The sequence below is a fragment of the Schistocerca cancellata genome, chromosome 1 (assembly GCF_023864275.1).
Source record: "Schistocerca cancellata isolate TAMUIC-IGC-003103 chromosome 1, iqSchCanc2.1, whole genome shotgun sequence".
Taxonomy (NCBI): domain Eukaryota; kingdom Metazoa; phylum Arthropoda; class Insecta; order Orthoptera; family Acrididae; genus Schistocerca; species Schistocerca cancellata.
Genome location: NC_064626.1, coordinates 330,837,410 through 330,857,196, shown reverse-complemented (window position 1 = coordinate 330,857,196; position 19,787 = coordinate 330,837,410).

Genomic DNA, 19,787 nt, shown 5'->3' with positions numbered 1-19,787 from the left:
CTACCACGTCTTTTGCGTGAGGACTCCAAACGCTCTAGCAAAGCTCTAGTATTATATACCATTTTATTTATACATGCACCACATTTTTCTAGAATCCCTAGAACAAAGCTAAGACTCCCTTTCGTGTTCCTCACTACTGATTTTACGTGGTCATCGATTTTCATATCATTTCTCAATATTACACTTGCAACATGCCGTGACGTGTCCCGACGTTCGCCACCAACGTTGTAATGAGCTGCTAGGTTTGTAAGAGGTCGGTATAGCCAACACGAAACAGCGATGCTCGGGGAAGTAAAACTGGAACCGTCTGGAAAAAGATGTAATTATCGCGAAACAGCGATGGGAAATTTTAGCGAAATGTATTCTAAGAAGAGCCAGCTAAGAAGGCTCAAGCTGGGATCGTGAGAATAAGAGGAATTAGGACACGCACAGAGACATGTAGTTGAAAAATCCGTTTTATACATTGTAGTTGTTTCCCACATCCTAGCTTCGAAAGTCTCTTATCTTTCCAATAGTCCGCTTGCAAATTCTCTCTGCTATAGCTCTTCTGACTTCCTCTTTCCACGTTGTTTACGGGCTTTCTCTTTTTCTTCTGTTAGCTGGAACCCATTCCATCATCTTCTTACATCATCTTTCCTCATCCAAACGGATACATATTCCTACCGTCTCAACCATTGTGATTCCATTTTGTTCATTACTGAAGTGCCCAGTTCCATTCTTTTACTTATGTCTTCAAGTTTAATTTTATCCAGTAACGTCAAGATATGAAATTCATTCCTTTGTGCACGTCTATATTTTTAATTTTATCCCGTAGCGTCGGGATATAAAATCCTGATATAAGATTAGAGAAAGGATCGTCCAGGTGCAAATGAAATTATTTTGCCACTCAGTTGGGATCACGGCCCAGTTAACAACGCCGAGAGAGAGGAAAAGAAAAAATGAGTAACTGACGGGATCACTGGAGGAGTTAAGTGATCGAAAAGAAATTTTGCTTTTTGGGGATCTGTGTGCACGTATTGGGTGGACAACTAATTATCCCGTTCTTGGTCAGCACAGGAAAATGTATTAAACACCAATGCGGATAGGCTGATAGACTTTTGTGAGCAAAATGTTTTGAAAATAATGAATGTATGGCTTAGACATAATATATCAACACATAAATACATATGAGAACAACCAAATCGTAAGTTCAGGTCAACAATTAAGTTTGTGGTAACACGGCAGAAATCAAGGGGCATAAGAGTTTTACGGAGCCCCGAATGTAGATCAACCGATAACTTATTGGTTTCAAGAATCTAATTTCTCCTTTGATGAAAAGGAGTAGTAGGTGAAGAGTTCGGAAGTGTTAAGTCTTCGAAGATCTGGTAGTAAATATTAAGTTTGCGAGAGACACACTTTCTCTGTCAACCTAGACTGGCAGCAAAGGCATAACGTATCAGGGATAGAGTATTGTAAAGAATATGTGTCAGTCAGCTGAAGCAATGACGTATGAAGCCCTGAGGGAGAAAACAAAATTGGAAAAAGGAAGGAGAAATCCTTGGCGGATAGAGGAAGTGGAGGGATTGATGAAAGTGAAAAAGGAGGGCTTCTTTCAACGTTCGAGCACTCGGCTTGATGAGGGCCATGAAGCATGTGAAGGTAGAGGAAAGAAAAGCAAAGGGACAGTACTAAGGCTAAAAATAAGGCGTTCCAGAAAGTTGTAGAGGTTATAGAAGACAACTTTGGTATTATTTGACCAAACACAGTGTGGAAGAACTAAAAACGATGAGAGCTGAAAACAAAGATAGTACTGTGATTACTCTACTAAGCAGGGAAGAGTGAACTTGCTCATGGAGAAGAGAAAGACATTTAGGCGAGGAATGCTAAGTTTGGCGGAGGAAGACGAACATTCATGTACACATCAAATAACCTCGTAAGACATTTATAAAGCTATGAAGCACATGCGAAATGGGAAATCACTTGATCTGGGGGAATTAAGATAGCGTTAATGAAACAGCTCTTAAGGTTGTGTATGATATCTTGCCCCAGTTATATATTTGGATGAAGATCAGGTACCCACAGTGCGTCATTACTTCAATCTATAACAAGGGGAGTAGACAGGACTTCGTAAATTACAGAGACGCCATCACTAGCCCGATTACACGGGGGTATCAGATAAGAAAGAACAGAGACGGGGGTCAAAACATCTGAAGAACAGAACTGATTTAGATCAAGATTCTCATATACTGATGGAATACACGCATTATGGAATATATTAGAGAAGCGTGGATTTGCAGTAGCCCAACGCCACGGTACCATGACAGTATTTGTGGAAAAGTACGAAGTGTTATGGCGTGTCATCCATTTACATCCAAACAGCACGAATGGTGTCAAAGTACGAAATTCTCTGTCATCGGGGTTTTCTGTTACAACAAGTTTGCATCTTGTGTGTGCTATAGCATCGACACTATTTAAAATCTAAGCGGCGGAAGTGCTTAAAGCCTGGATGAGCAGATGTGAAGTCATGGGACTCCCTGTGGAGGACGAAATCTTGTACACACTTCTCTTTGCTGATGACTAGGTCATCGTAGCAGGAGACCAGGATAAAGCTGGCACTTTTCGGAAGCTAAAAGAGGAATACGGAACAAAGAGGCCTCACAATCAACTTGAAAAAAAAAAAAAAAAACAAACAAACAAAAAAGGGAATGTGTGAAGGCTGGTGACAGCACTTTAGGGTATCTGGAAATTGGACCAGATGGATGAGGGGATGTAAGCATTTTTGGTATCTGGGGATTATGACATCATCAAACAAAAAATGAATAAATAATATAACGGGAGGGCAAAAGGCCGTGCAACAAGTGAACTCGGCCTTTGGAATAACAAAAGCATCCAACACTTGATACATCGCTCAACTGTTCAAAATATTGCTATGTGTAGTGTAAAAAATGAGTAGCAAACAAGCGTCAAATAAACGAACTGCTTGTGCTGGACCGTGTACTGAATTCCAACATATGAGATGCAATGGGTGTCGATGAATCACAACAAACCCCACAAGTATGAAATATCTAAAACAAATGAACATCTACAAAGGATGGTTGATAGCCGATGACCAAAGAAAGTGTGGCAGTGGACCCAGCGGAAATGAGAACTCGTGGACGATCTAGGGGGAGCTGGGTCGGGATGTCCGGGTGGCGATTGATGCCAGAGCACAACAAGAAGAATACTGGCACGATTGGAAGATGTGGAAACGACGCCAGCCGTAGCATACTCGCAGTGGTGATGATGAGTGTCAACCTACAGCAATACCTCCAAAATCCCCTCTTCATTGACAATAAATTCCTCTTAATTCTTTCAGTTATTTCCCATGTTTCTACGGTAGTTTTAAGTGTCCTTATTTTCGTTTCTGATCTAATATGTGAGCGCTAGAAACCTCCATTTCTTTCTTGCTTAGCCAGTGCTTCTCGGTTCCGCTGTTACTGGATCCATCTTCGTTAACTGCAACTCCCAAATATTTCTAAGAGCCCAGATACCTTACTAACTCGAAATCAACTTCAGGTCTTGATTAATCCTCCAGTAACACAGGGAGCATGTACTGAGGTGACAACAGTCATGAGAGGACTCAGTACTGTGTCAGACCTCCTTTTGCCCGGTGTAGTGCAGCAACTTCATTTGGCATGGCCTCACGTTGTGGGAAGTTCGCTGCCGAAATACTGGACTGTGCTGTCCATAATTGCGAAAGTGTTGCCGATGCAGGACTCTGTGCACCAACTGACCTCTCGATTACACCCCATAAGTGATCGATGCTATTCATGTCGGTCTATCCGGGTAGTCAAAAGATTCGCTCTAGTTGTCCAGAATGTTCTTCAAACTAGTCGCGAACAATTGTGGCAAGGTGACATGGCGCATTGTCATCCATAGCATGAAGACCATGAATCGCTGAAAACTGTCCCCAACTGGTCGAAAATAACCATTTCTAGTGAATGACCGGCTTAGTTAGACCAGAAGGCCCAGTCCCTTCCACGTAAGCCGCCTCTGCGACCGAGGGGTTCTAGGCGCTTGGAACCGCGCGCGACCGCTACGGTCCCAGATTCGAATCCTGCCTCGGGCATGGATGTGTGTGATGTCCTTAGGTTAGTCAGGTTTGAGCAGTTCTAAGTCTAGGGGACTGGTGACCTCAGATGTTGTCCCATAGTGCTCAGAGCCATTTGAGCCTTCCACACAGACACAGCCGACACCAATCTGGAATCACCACCAACTTGCACTGTGACCTTTTGACAGCCTGGGTCCTAGGCTTCATGGAGTGTGTGCCACATTCGAACCCTACCGTGGGATTTTGACAATTGAAATTAGGACTCATCTGACCAGGCCAATGTTTGCCAGTCGTCTAGGGGCCAACCGCTATGGTCACGAGACGAGGAGAGGCGCTGCAGGTTGCGTCGTGTTGTTAGCAAGGGTCGTTTACTACCATAGCCCGTTAACGCCAAATTTATCATTACTGACCCAACGTATAAGCTGCGATTATTTCACGCAAGGTTGCTTGTCTGTTGGCACTGAGAACTCTACGCAAACGCTCTGCTCTCAGTCGTTAAGTGAAGGCCGTCTGCCACTTCGTTGTCGTTGGTGAGAAAAAATGCCTGAAATTTGGTTTTCTCGGTACGCCCTTGACACTGTTGATCTCGGAATACTGAATTCCCAAACGATTTACGAAATGGAATGTCCTACTTGAGCCGTGGCTGGCTCATGTTATGCGCTGGATTGAACCCGCATTGCGATTCTACACTCCTGGAAATTGAAATAAGAACACCGTGAATTCATTGTCCCAGGAAGGGGAAACTTTATTGACACATTCCTGGGGTCGGATACATCACATGATCACACTGACAGAACCACAGGCACATAGACACAGGCAACAGAGCATGCACAATGTCGGCACTAGTACAGTGTATATCCACCTTTCGCAGCAATGCAGGCTGCTATTCTCCCATGGAGACGATCGTAGAGATGCTGGAAGTAAGTCCTGTGGAACGGCTTGCCATGCCATTTCCACCTGGCGCCTCAGTTGGACCAGCGTTCGTGCTGGACGTGCAGACCGCGTGAGATGACGCTTCATCCAGTCCCAAACATGCTCATTGGGGGACAGATCCGGAGATCTTGCTGGCCAGGGTAGTTGACTTACACCTTCTAGAGCACGTTGGGTGGCACGGGATACATGCGGACGTGCATTGTCCTATTGGATCAGCAAGTTCCCTTGCCGGTCTAGGAATGGTAGAACGATGGGTTCGATGACGGTTTGGATGTACCGTGCACTATTCAGTGTCCCCTCGACGATCACCAGTGGTGTACGGCCAGTGTAGGAGATCGCTCCCCACACCATGATGCCGGGTGTTGGCCCTGTGTGCCTCGGTCGTATGCAGTCCTGATTGTGGCGCTCACCTGCACGGCGCCAAACACGCATACGACCATCATTGGCACCAAGGCAGAAGCGACTCTCATCGCTGAAGACGACACGTCTCCATTCGTCCCTCCATTCACGCCTGTCGCGACACCACTGGAGGCGGGCTGCACGATGTTGGGGCGTGAGCGGAAGACGGCCTAACGGTGTGCGGGACCGTAGCCCAGCTTCATGGAGACGGTTGCGAATGGTCCTCGCCGATACCCCAGGAGCAACAGTGTCCCTAATTTGCTGGGAAGTGGCGGTGCGGTCCCCTACGGCACTGCGTAGGATCCTACGGTCTTGGCGTGCATCCGTGCGTCGCTGCGGTCCGGTCCCAGGTCGACGGGCACGTGCACCTTCCGCCGACCACTGGCGACAACATCGATGTACTGTGGAGACCTCACGCCCCACGTGTTGAGCAATTCGGCGGTACGTCCACCCGGCCTCCCGCATGCCCACTATACGCCCTCGCTCAAAGTCCGTCAACTGCACATACGGTTCACGTCCACGCTGTCGCGGCATGCTACCAGTGTTAAAGACTGCGATGGAGCTCCGTATGCCACGGCAAACTGGCTGACACTGACGGCGGCGGTGCACAAATGCTGCGCAGCTAGCGCCATTCGACGGCCAACACCGCGGTTCCTGGTGTGTCCGCTGTGCCGTGCGTGTGATCATTGCTTGTACAGACCTCTCGCAGTGTCCGGAGCAAGTATGGTGGGTCTGACACACCGGTGTCAATGTGTTCTTTTTTCCATTTCCAGGAGTGTATGTTTAGTCTCCCGCGGTTATCGCGATTATGTTGTTATCCTCTCCTTCCGCGCGTGGCAGCAGCGGTGTGTATCGATGTTCGCACCTTGGACTATCTTCGACCTGGCGCTTATAGTTTCCGGCTGGTGTGCGACCAGTCGGTCGGTTGTCAATGAGGAATTCTCGGCGGGGCGTAGTTTGGCAAGGGCCCGCTGGCCGTCTCTATGCGGTTTCGGAGAGTGTGGCGCTTTTCCCATTGCTACGAGGTCCGTGGCTCACCGACGCTGGACACGAAAGTTGAGTGTAGATTTAACCTACCAGCAAATCAAGACTGTTCACATTGTGTCGTTTGGAGTTCGTTGTCGGCTGTTGGGATATTTCCACGAGCAACAACGTAATTTTCAGGTTGGAAAATTCTAGCCACCCTCCGACGGAGTTTCATTGTATTTGGTTATTTGAATTGAAGTGCACCAGCGGAATCTTCTGCCTTGTGGCCGTCAACTTTCCGGTTACCCGCCCTGGGCGTTGACGTAAATTTCAAGCAGTGTGGTTTCCCCATCGTGTTGTTGCTGTCCAGCACGCTGTGTAGTTTAACAGCTCCGTGTATGTTTGGTTGTGGGCGCCAATATCTTCTACGTTATTCCGTTTAACTCCCTGTTACACCCTGGCCGGGTGAAGTGGAAGTTATCTTGTCGGTGGGTCCGCTGACTGTCGGTCGGTTAGGTTGTCATCGGATCGTGAATGGTTGGCCCAACTGCCTGTCTCACCAAAGCGAGCGTTAGTGTTTGAATTACAGGACGACCCTCGAATATCTGGGCGCCCTTGTGTGAACTGCCTAATTATTTTTAATTGTTCTTGTTGTTGATACTTGTGTGTTTTGAATTAGAGTTGTTTTACTCCTAAGGCCTTCGGCCTAGTTTAAAGTACTGTTTCACGTAAGCCCTTTGGCATTTTTAAAAATTTTGAATTTTTAAGTCTTCGGCCTTCAGGCGATTTAAATTTCACTTGTTTACTTCAGCCTAACGAAAGAACTGTTTTAAGATAAGGCTTGCCTTTTAAATTTCTGATTATGCTTGTGTTTTAAGTTATTGGCCTTCAGCCGTTTTTAAATTAAAGTGGCTTTCAGCCGGTAATGAATTCCCAAAGATAAATGCTGTGTGTTTAAATATTTTTGGGCTCTTGTAGTGTTTGATCAAATAATAAAGTTGAATGTACGAGTGTAACTGACTGCCTCTTATTTTGGCCCCTTTCCATGATTTATTCTATCTGTCCTACCCTGCGGGTTAAGCAGGGCATGTCACTACTCGTCTAGCTAACTACCATTCCGCGTTCAATGCCTGTTAAGTCCCGTCGTGCGGCCGTAGTAATGTCGTGAACCTGTCCACATTAATCACCTGAATACAAATTATCGCCAATGTACTGCCCTTTTATACCATGGCGCGGGATACTAGCGTCATCTGTACGTATACATGTCGCAGTCCCATGGCTCCTTAGGGAATAAATGGCTCTGAGCACTATGGGACTTAACAACTGAGGTCATCAGTCCCCTAGAACTTAGAACTACTTAAACCTAACTAACCTAAGGACATCACACACATCCATGACCGATGCAGGATTCGAACCTGCGACCGTAGCGGTCCTAATAGACTACTAGACGTGAAAGTTCGTAGTAAATCCGTCACCCAGATATCACGGCCTCCCTTCGTGTGTTGTACCGAGATACGGCCAGTTGACACACGCTGTACAGACTCAGCTCACGAAATGAGATGGCTGGTACCGAAAAGAGGGAGCTTTGCACACTTGCGTCATAGCATCACGGCGGACAGACAGCAAGTCTGTGAGCTTTTGAGGAGGAACCACGGGGGCTGTCTCGCTGTATGGGTACCCGGGCGCGCCGCGTCCCCGCACAGGACGGAAAATAGGAGGGGGAAAAAAGAAGCCGTCAGCTGTAAAAGATGATAATTCCGCCACATTCAACAACGTCTTCTACACGAGACACGTGACTAAATCCCGTTTCCCTCGGGAGAGAGAGATTTCCCACCGCGATGAAATAGAGAAAGGGAAAGGCATAGACGGAGAGAGAAGGTGAGGGAGCGAGAAGACTGAAAGAGCGAGGTGAGGTACGGGACGCGACAGGAAAGGACCGCAGCGACAGTGGCTGCTCTCCGGGAAGACGGCAAAGAAAGAAAGGGAAAGAGGAAGGAAAGGGAGCTGGGAGCTGTGTAAGGGAGGCGCTATTCATCAGGGCGCGCGCGACCTCGGCGACTCGCCCGGCTAAACAACTTGTTACGCCAGAGCGGCTGTGACGCCGCGCCGCCAGGGACCGTTTATGAATTTTACATACGGCGGCGCTGCAGTCGGCGTCTTCTGAGAGCGGCTCGCGCCCTCCGCCAGCCAGGGGCCCTCTAACGAAGGCGCGCGCCTGACGCGAATGCCAATGGCGGAAGGAGGCGGCGGAGGTGGCGGCTGGCGGCTCATTAAGACGGAGGCGGCAGCCCTCGGGGGGCGGCCGGGCTAAATCCCGCGTTAACACCGGCTCTCCCGAATACTCTTCTGGACGCACAGATAGCCCTCGCCAGGCCTGTCGAGGGGGAAATAGGACCGGGAGGAACGCAGGCGAAATAAACGGCGAGAGATGTGCGTGCCGCGCAGAGGAGGCGGGGAGGGTAGCCCGTACAGGAAAAAAAAAGAAAATAAAAGAAAAAAGGAGAAAGAGAGGGAGAACTTCGAGTAGGACGGGGGAAGAAGACAGAGTAAAGCGCCGCCGAGCGAGAAAATATTTTTCTTTTTTGCTTCGCGCCCGCACTGTCGCTTCTCTTTCTTCCTTCACCACGAGCCGGGCTCCCCGACGCGCCACCCACCCTCACGCTCCAGACACCTCGTCGCGCCCCGCGGCTGGAGGGAAAATTCCGGCGGCGTTAGCAGTGCAGCCGAGGCGGGCCGCAGTCACTCAATATTTGCGCGCGGCGCGCTGATTAGCCGTGTATACGGCCCGCAGGCTTCCGGAATACCCGATGAGCTGTGCGGGCCTCTCAATTATTACGGCATCGTCAGGGACCGAGCGTGATAGACATTTTAAACTGAGTTAATGCTCTACTAGCGCACGAAGGCAGTTGGCCATAATAGGAGTGCGAGGGAAGTGCTAGCAAACTAACTTGAGCGGGCCAGCTGGCGTAGAGACGGCAGGTTACTGGTGCTATTTGCTCTTACGCTCAGAACTTGGCAGAAGGGTAACGTTGTGCTCATGTAAAACCGTTCTGGATGCTCTCCGGGCAGGTGCGATTTGTGCCGTTGACTTCCACTTCGCTGCAAAAAATTGAATGTGACACTTGTGTCCAAAACCTGAAACGTTCCCGTAGCTTTACTGCAAATCTTTTACCAAAAATGGCGTTTATCTTCAGTACACGCAACAGAAGAGTGACTGTATTAATGACTTGCTAATCTAGCTCAAATGGAAATACAGTAAAGCCCCAGTTAACCGAATTCGGGCCAACCGAAACTCGGGTTATCCGAAACACCTCCGAAAACCATATACCCAAAAATTAATATTGTACAGAACGGAAATAATTCGAGGGCGAGAGTGTTCTGTGGTATAGCTAGTGGGGACAGGTGGGCGCCCAACCTTGCTTCTCCAGCCATCCTCTCACCAGTATACTGCCACCAAAAGCGCATTCAGCAGATTGTTTACTTGGCGTTGCGTGTGGTTTTTTTGTGCTATGGCGTAAGTGCGTTACGATTGTTTTCACTGACAAATTAAAACGTGAAAAAGGAAATTTATTGAAAATCGTTGCTGCTAATTACGGAGTAGGTGTTTCTACCGTTTCGGAACCGGTTAAGTCTAAAATTCTAGGTCAAGCTCTGTAAAATCGTCGCAGAAACGCGCTGAAAACATGTGACTTTGAAAAAGTAGGCACAACAGTGAGAAAAAGGCATGCCTGGCTCTGGCTTTATAATGGAAGGAAGAGCTAAAATGGTAACTGAGTTGTTAGATGGGGAATGAGAAGATTCTGTTTTCTATCTCTGAGTGGTTAAGTTTAAAAACAAATATAGCATTCGGCAATTTAATGTGGGCGGAGAAAAGGTATCTGCAGACCCAGATGCACTTGATGTTTTGAGACCAAGTTTGAAGATTACAGCCGAGGCTACGCTAAGGAACCATATTTACAGTGCCGATGAAACGGGTGTTGCCAACAAGATCCTTAGCTTTCTTCACGGTACACATAGATTATTCCCAATACGCATCAAGAAGTTGAAAAGTCTTGAGCGTTGTAGAATGATCCAGAAATACACTACCAGGTTTTTATGGAGCCCAGAAATCTTCTTACACGACTTTTGAATTCTTTACCGAACGGTTTAGTGGTCAGTTGTACCGAAAATTCTCCCTAAAGAAATCTCATTTATTAAAAATTAATGACAGTGAACCTACACATCCATGGGAGTTGGTTTATTGTATGTTTTCTCCCGCCAAACTTTACTGGTATAATTCAGCCACTGGATCATGGCGTAATAGCGACATTTAAAAGGCACTACTGTGGGCTATTTTTGAGAACCATGCTGCAAGATAGTGACATGCTGAACAAAAACATGAATAAAGCGCTCAAGGCAATAAATATGAAACGCGTAATTTACTGGTTTGACTAAGCCTGGAATTATGTGAAAATAGGTACTCTTCAAAGGTACTCGAAAAAAAAAACCTGTGTGATGCTCTTGAAGGAGACGACTTGGAAAAGTTTGAAATCTCAACAGAAATGGTAAAAAGAATTCTGGGAGGCGAAGACTCTGATACGAGCAAGGTGGATGAATAGGTCGTCGCAGCTATTTACAAGAAATTACGTACCAAGAAAGTAGAAAAAACCTTTCAAAGCTACGTAGTGTAATTACGAAAGAAAATACTGTAGCACTTATTAGCTGCTGTTCATGGCTTAACAGAAAAAAAATTGTTATCCAAAACGGCTCCCCCCCAATAGTTCGGTTATTCGACACTGTATTGTATCACGATCTATTGCCACCACATATGAGTCGAAAACGTAACATACTACAGTGCACCTTACACTGTCTCAGCCACTTATCAGCTCAAGGAACGATTATCGATAGAGGCTTTCCCTTTATGCGGTCTTTGGACGTCATTACCTAGCAACCAGTACTATGGCATCCCACTAGAGAGAGCAACAGGCTCCGCCTGTCCAAGTTGCGAGCTCTGTGTTTAAAGTCTCGGGCACTCAGTGTATTTCCTCGTAGCGGCTTCAGTCCATAGCCGCAGGGAGCCTAGTGGTGCCATTCACACAGAGTAGTATGTGCCTTGTGTTTGATACCAAGGACTGATGTTTTGGTTCAAATGGTTCAAATGGCTCTGAGCACTATGGGACTTAACTTCTGAGGTCATCAGTCCCCTAGAACTTAGAACTACTTAAACCTAGCTAACCTAAGGACATCACACACACCCATGCCCGAGGCAGGATTCGAACCTGCGACCGTAGCGGCCGCGCGGTTCCAGACTGTAGCGCCTAGAACCGCTCCGCCACCCCGGCCGGCACTGATGTTTTGTTTGTTTTCTGTGAACATGAGGCACCACTGAGGAAGATGTACTCAGGTCACTGCAACTGAGGAGACTCCAACCCCAAAAACGTTGTTGTCCACCCAGGTAGTCACAGACTAATCTAACCGCACAACACTACCGTGGCTTCCTTCGTTCACTGCACTACGAATGGAACACCGATGAAGAAATTTAAATGGTGAGGGGCGTTTTGATGGGAACGTTCTGAACTTCCTGTTTACCACTCTAACGTGTGGACCTTAATTGAGTGTATGCTTTAGCTTACGTGTTTCATAAGAGTGTTTCAAATGTTGCAGCAAACCTGTACACCCAGTGTAATGTGCTCAAGACATGGTGACCAAGACCAGCTGCTTATTGTACTTCGTGTGCATCAATTTACGTTTTGATAATATTATTTTAGTGCCGCCGAAGCACGTGAGTGTTGTCTGTATTTGTGACGAGAAAAGTATTGCAGAGATTTTATGTTTTTAGTGCACCGCTGGTCTCAAATTGAAAGATTTTTTGACAACTACTGCTTCCAGCTCCACACACTCTAGACTTTCAAGTTCTAAGTTCTAGGGGACTTATGACCACAGCAGTTGAGTCCCATAGTGCTCAGAGCCATTTGAACCATTTTTAGACTTTCATTACCCTGTGGTAAACTAACTTTCGTTAGTAATTACTTGTTACTAAGACAGGTTTTAGCTTACACTATCATTATGCTTCGCAAAACAAGAAAAAAACTGTATAAAAATAACTCATTTTAATGTACACAAAACATATAAACACAAACTCAGAAGATACAATTACTGAAGAACTTTTATTATAAGCAACGTTTTATGAGCATCAGTGTTTGCAAACCTCTCACAACGTCGATTCACGGACAGCACAGCGATATATCAGCAAAAGAAAGGTATCAGAGAGGACGAAAGTCAGAAAAAGTTTCATTTATCCATTCACTCGCATCAGTACAGATACATTTCAGCCATACGCTAAACACGCATACAGCATTTAAGAGTTGGCTACCATTTCTGGCCAGCCATGTTTCACACTTAGGTGGAAATACAACTCATGAAGATGCTAATGACAGACAGGATGTATCAATTGCACTTAGAATCATAAGGTTGGATATGGAAGTGATTGCAAACATGTTACAAACTGTATACGCTTGCTCTTTCTTTATCGTGATTCTGTAACTAGAAGTGTAAAAGTCAGTCACTGGGCCTTTTGGAGCAAACGAGAACAAGGCAGCGAAGGGCTGCTGCAACCGTCACTCCCTTGGAACGCACGCAAGGGTGTCTTTTCAAGAGCTGAGCCGTGAACTCATAGCAGGGAGGAAGTGGCAGGATTGTATTTTGTGTGGATGGGCGGCCGACATAGGACAATACGTTTGGAAGGAACTGTGGTGGGACTCTCCACAGCATAGACCATCTACAGGTAGACGAGAAAAAGACATTAGCAGCGTGAGTAAATTTGGAGAGATTCGTGGCATGCAGGAATATAGGTCCCAGACTTACATATCATATGTAGAAAGCTGACCAAAAAGCACCCGCAATCTGTGCCACTGTACCGGTGCAGCTTGACGTATCGCATATAGATATCACCACACTGGCGGCTCACAGCTGGCAACAGATCTGCGTGTTCCCGTCTGACGACGACAGGAGTAATGCAGGATCTGGCAGAGTCGGTGACGCACGCCCGCTGGTCCACTCCTTTGGCGCCTCTGCCGCCACGATATAGGACGGCGGGCGGCAGCCAGAAGCACACTCGGGCATGGAGCCTCTTCGCTAAGTGATGCTACGCAGACGCCGCTTAGTCGCGGCCCGACCCCATCGTGAATACTTAGCACATAGAATCTCATCCTCATTGACGTCGATAGCTAGACTTATGTCTTTGCTGTTGTATTTGTAATGAGTCTTCGTATGCTTGGAGAAATAAAAGTATTCTGTTTAATGTGTTAACTTGTTCGCTAATCATTTCTGCTTCTGTCCAGTTTTCCTTCAACGACTGTTGCCACACTATTCTGAGGCCCACCGCTCCTTACCACTGTGTACGAAATCGTACGCAACACTGGTGACTCTCCCAGCCAACAGGCAATTTCCTGTGTTTAAAATATGGTTCGGGTTGTTATTATTCTGAGCGATTATAATATTCAAGCATCATTTACGGTAAACATTCTCACAAATGGTCAGTTATTTTTATGTAACTAAAGCTTAAAAAGCATTCAAGTTTTGGTCACGTGATCGAAAACGCTCTGTGATTGGCCGAAGCTCTGGTGATGTCACGGACTAGGAGTAAGACGAAGCTATTCATCTGTCATAGGAGTGTTAGCCGAAGACTAGGTGTTTACGCACTTTTTCTGCCAACAGCTTTGGTATTTAGTCTTCGATAGCGCAGTTACTTGTTTTAAGTAACAATAGAAACGAATTTTATGAACGCTGATAGTGGAAAACTTCCGAAAGGTAATGCGTTTATGCTCCATTCATTTAGAGCTGTCAGATATCCAACGACGGACATTCGTTTCCCTGCTACCTGCAACATCAATAAACTCGCTCAAAACTAAAGAATTGTAAAACTTTTGCAAATGGATACGTATCTTATAACTAGACTGCCCCGACTATTAGTCGTGAACTACGACCCGAAACACAATAAAATTTCTGTTGGCAAATCTTCGCGCCAAAGACACTCGGTGGGGAGACAGCTCTCAGCAGGCATTCTGTGGCGCGACGTATAGCGCATGTGATTGCAGGTCAAGAGGACCCAGGCTCCAATCTTGGAGCAATAGTATATCTTCAAAAGTTTTACAAGAAATAAGAAAATACCGTTAGCAAGAACTCATTGCAGCAGTTGTTTAAATGGTAGGACGTGTAAAATATACACTCCTGGAAATGGAAAAAAGAACACATTGACACCGGTGTGTCAGACCCACCATACTTGCTCCGGACACTGCGATAGGGCTGTACAAGCAATGATCACACGCACGGCACAGCGGACACACCAGGAACCGCGGTGTTGGCCGTCGAATGGCGCTAGCTGCGCAGCATTTGTGCACCGCCGCCGTCAGTGTCAGCCAGTTTGCCGTGGCATACGGAGCTCCATCGCAGTCTTTAACACTGGTAGCATGCCGCGACAGCGTGGACGTGAACCGTATGTGCAGTTGACGGACTTTGAGCGAGGGCGTATAGTGGGCATGCGGGAGGCCGGGTGGACGTACCGCCGAATTGCTCAACACGTGGGGCGTGAGGTCTCCACAGTACATCGATGTTGTCGCCAGGACCTGGGACCGGACCGCAGCGACGCACGGATGCAAGCCAAGACCGTAGGATCCTACGCAGTGCCGTAGGGGACCACACCGCCACTTCCCAGCAAATTAGGGACACTGTTGCTCCTGGGGTATCGGCGAGGACCATTCGCAACCGTCTCCATGAAGCTGGGCTACGGTCCCGCACACCGTTAGGCCGTCTTCCGCTCAAGCCCCAACATCGTGCAGCCCGCCTCCAGTGGTGTCGCGACAGGCGTGAATGGAGGGACGAATGGAGACGTGTCGTCTTCAGCGATGAGAGTCGCTTCTGCCTTGGGGCCAATGATGGTCGTATGCGTGTTTGGCGCCGTGCAGGTGAGCGCCACAATCAGGACTGCATACGACCGAGGCACACAGGGCCAACACCCGGCATCATGGTGTGGGGAGCGATCTCCTACACTGGCCGTAAACCACTGGTGATCGTCGAGGGGACACTGAATAGTGCACGGTACATCCAAACCGTCATCGAACCCATCGTTCTACCATTCCTAGACCGGCAAGGGAACTTGCTGTTCCAACAGGACAATGCACGTCCGCATGTATCCTGTGCCACCCAACGTGCTCTAGAAGGTGTAAGTCAACTAGCCTGGCCAGCAAGATCTCCGGATCTGTCCCCCATTGAGCATGTTTGGGACTGGATGAAGCGTCGTCTCACGCGGTGTGCACGTCCAGCACGAACGCTGGTCCAACTGAGGCGCCAGGTGGAAATGGCATGGCAAGCCGTTCCACAGGACTACATCCAGCATCTCTACGATCGTCTCCATGGGAGAATAGCAGCCTGCATTGCTGCGAAAGGTGGATATACACTGTACTAGTGCCGACATTGTGCATGCTCTGTTGCCTGTGTCTATGTGCCTGTGGTTCTGTCAGTGTGATCATGTGATGTATCTGACCCCAGGAATGTGTCAATAAAGTTTCCCCTTCCTGGGACAATGAATTCACGGTGTTCTTATTTCAATTTCCAGGAGTGTAGATTCAAATTAATCAATGTACAGCTGAGGGTAAATGCATTTATTTTGTGTATAAACAATTCACTTTGTTGGAAAGCATTGCTAGAAGTGAAGATATTACCACACGCCCACAGTGCAACGAGGTGTAGGATGATGAGGTTTTGTATGAGGAGAGATGTAAACATGCAGGTCACACAGATGTAAGTGTTGTGATTTTCGTGAGTGTAAACTAACATTAGTGTCTAGAGCAGACTTACTTCATCTTTATGTAAGATGATGAAATTTCAAAAGCTTAAGCAATAAGGATACTAGCTGGACAGTACGAAGATAAAAAGACTTTATTTCTAACTTAGTGAAAAGTGTGGCTACATTAACTAGCAAATATCTTTTTGAATGTGAAGTGCGTGAACAGCGATTGCAAATGTGAGCGCACATAAACGGAAAGGAAAACAAAATAATACTCTTTTTCTGATTACTGTGGTGAAGCTTTGTAATTGTGATTTGGTTTTCATATGAGAGGACTTACGAGTCATTTAACAAATAACTTTGAATGTTCTTCCGGGCAGCATTGAACCTGCGATGTTTGAATATTGTTTTGTATAATTCGACGATCTAACAACTGAGTTACCGAACAATGTACGTGAAATACGGTAAAAGTAGAATTTTCACTAAGAGTTTAATTTCGTTGAACGACGCTATCCTTTCTTATAACAGTGGGAAAAGCATATCTTTGAGGTAAATTAATGTTAACTTCAGAGTGCTAGACAATTTTAATTAAGTTAGGGAACTTGTGCGTCGACTTGGTGGAATTTTGCCGCTAGAGTGCAACCACATTTTACTCATTTTCCATTCTTTCCAGCCTCATACCTTCTTCGTAACAGTTGTAGAACTGATACTGTAATTATTTTCATCTTTCTATAGTTTCAGTGCCACATTCAGATTTCTGGCATTACACACTGTGACTCGTAGAAAGTTACCCTTTCATTAGATATTCGATTTTTTTTTCATGGTGTAAGCCAACCATTCTTTTGTCTATTGATCTAAGTATCATGCTGAATTTAAAAGAACCCAAAACTTACAAGACTGTCGATGTTTTTCAGAAGCTCGAAATATAGCGCGAACTTTAACGCGAAAAGCTTTTAATACTTTCCATAATGAAACTCTCTCTCGAAATCTGGCAGAAAATGCAGATACCAGGGAGTGATATTACAATTTGTTTGCTCATTATTTTTTTCAAAATTACTGACATGACGCTTTTGGTTTTGTTTACTAAATTATTAATTGATCATTACAATGACTTTGGTAGTAAAACGAGTTGATCTGGGTCCGAACTCATTAAATTTTACGTAATCACCTTTTAGAGTTAAGTATTTAGACATATTATTACTGCAGAGAATAGTAAGGGGTAGAAATTAGAAAAGAAAAATTATTAAAGTATTTAAAGTACACCAGTGGAAAGACACAACGGTACCTTCCCTGCGCGATAACAGTTGTTATTCTACTGGTGACAGTGCCGTGAAAGCAGAGGTACTCAACATGGTTTTTCCAATTTCCATCACCAAAGAAGACGAAGTAAATATCCCAAATTTAGATACCGAGAACAACTGCCAACATGAGTAACTTAGAAGTAGATATCCTTTATGTAGCAAAGCAGCTTTAACGACTTAATGAAGGCAGGATCAGGTTCCTCCCAGTGTATGCTGATATAATTGTTCCATATTTAGCAATCATATATAACCGATCGTTCGTTGAAAGATCCGTACCTAAAGACTGGAGAGTTGCACAAGTCACACCAATACCCAAAATAGGAAATAGGGAGTAATCCGCTGAATTACAGATCCATACTACTAACTTCGATTTGCAGTAGGATTTTGGAAAATATTGAAATATTGCTCTGTGAATAATTAGTAGAATACACTCCAAACGTTTAATTAAGGCAAAAATACATTAAGAATACATTTTCGCTGTATAAATAAATCTGTAAAGTGAGGAGGAAAGGTCGTCATTTAATATAGAGGATGCATTTTTAGAATTTAATTATAATAGCCGTGTTTGTATCAAGAAACCTACTTTCCTCTTAGGTTAATGTTACATATCAATTTAGTATGTTGTATTTTAGAACCTTTTCAGGCTGCACAGAAGGAAAGTTGCCGACGAATTGTTTGGTGGCCACAACTGAACGCTACTCCTGTACAATTGGCATTTACTTTATCAAACTTTTATTTCAGCGTCCCTGAGAGCCCTTTTAGCGTTCTTTTCTGTCAGTACCCGGTTAATGTAATTACTCAAACAATGCCGTCGGTCAACGTTCTCTTCGGTCTGAAGGGAGTCTGATGCTGGATGACAGATTGAAATTTCATTATTAACAAGAAAAAAATTTCCATGCACCATTCTACAATTTCACGAGCTTTGCCACTAGCAGAAGTGATTAAAAAGTTTTATAATACTATTTTTTTCAAAATATCAGTAATATTGTGATATACTGTATTCGAACATTATGACTTACCTAAATTCTCACGAAGTAATGAGTGATATTGACAGGGGATGTCCAATTGTTTCCATATTTTTAGGTTTTCAGAAGGCTATTGACACCGTTCCTCATAAGCGACTTCCAACCAAACTGCGTGCGTACCTTCTCAATTGTGTGACTGGATTCGTGATTTCCTGTCAGAAAGGTCACAGACCGTAGTAATTGATGGACAGTCATCGCGTAAAACAGAAACAATATCTGGTGGTCCCAAGGAAGTGTTATAGGCCCTCTGTGTTCCTGATCTACATAAAATATTCAGGAGACAATCTGAGTAGCACTCTTAGATTGTTTGCAGATATGCTATCAGTTTCTGTCTCATAAAGTCATCAGATAACCAAAACAAACTGCAAAACGATTTATACAAGACGTCTGTATGGTGCGAAAAGTGACAACTGGTACTAAATAATGAAAACTGTGAAGTCATCTGAAGTCATCCACATGAGTACCAAAAGGAATCCTCTAAATTTTGGTTACCTGATAAATTACACAAGTTTAAAGGCTGTAAATTCGACTAAACACTTAGGAACTACATTTACGAATAATTTAAGTTGCAACCATCGCGTATATAATGTTGTGGCTGAAGCAAAGCAAAGATTACAACTTACTGGCAGAAGACGAGAGATTCAACAGGTGTATTAAAGAGTCTGCCTGCCCTACGGCTATACGTCCTCCTCTGGAATATTACTATTGGTTGGTCGGTTGATTTGGGAGAGAGGACTAAACAGCGGGGTCATCGGTCCCATCGGATTGGGGAATGATGGGTACGGAAGTTGGCAGTGCCCTTTCAATGGAACCATCCAGGAATTTGCCTGAAGCGATTTAGAGAAATCACGGAAAAGCTAAATCAGGATGGCCGGACGAGGGTTTGATCAATCGTCCTCCCAAAAGCGTGTCCAGTGTGCTAACCACTGCACCACCTCTCTCGGTAGTATTACTGTGCAGTGCGGGAATCTCATCGTATTGGATCGACGGGGGACATGGAAAAAGTTCAAATAAGGGAAGCTCATTTTCTACTGTCGCGAAATCGGTAACAGAGCGCGGATATGATACGTGAATTGGGATGGCAATCAATAAAACGAAGACGTTGATCGTTGAGGTAGGATCTTGTTATGAAATTTCGAACTTTCTCCACAGAGTGTGAAAATATTTTGTTGACGCCCACTTGCAAAAGTAGCAGTGATCATCATAACAAAATAAGAGAAATGAGAACTCGCACAGAAAGATGTACGTATTGGTTTTCTCACGCGCTGTTCGAAAGAGGAACAGTAGAGAAATAGCTTGAAGGTGGCTCGTTCAACTCTCTGCCGGGCACT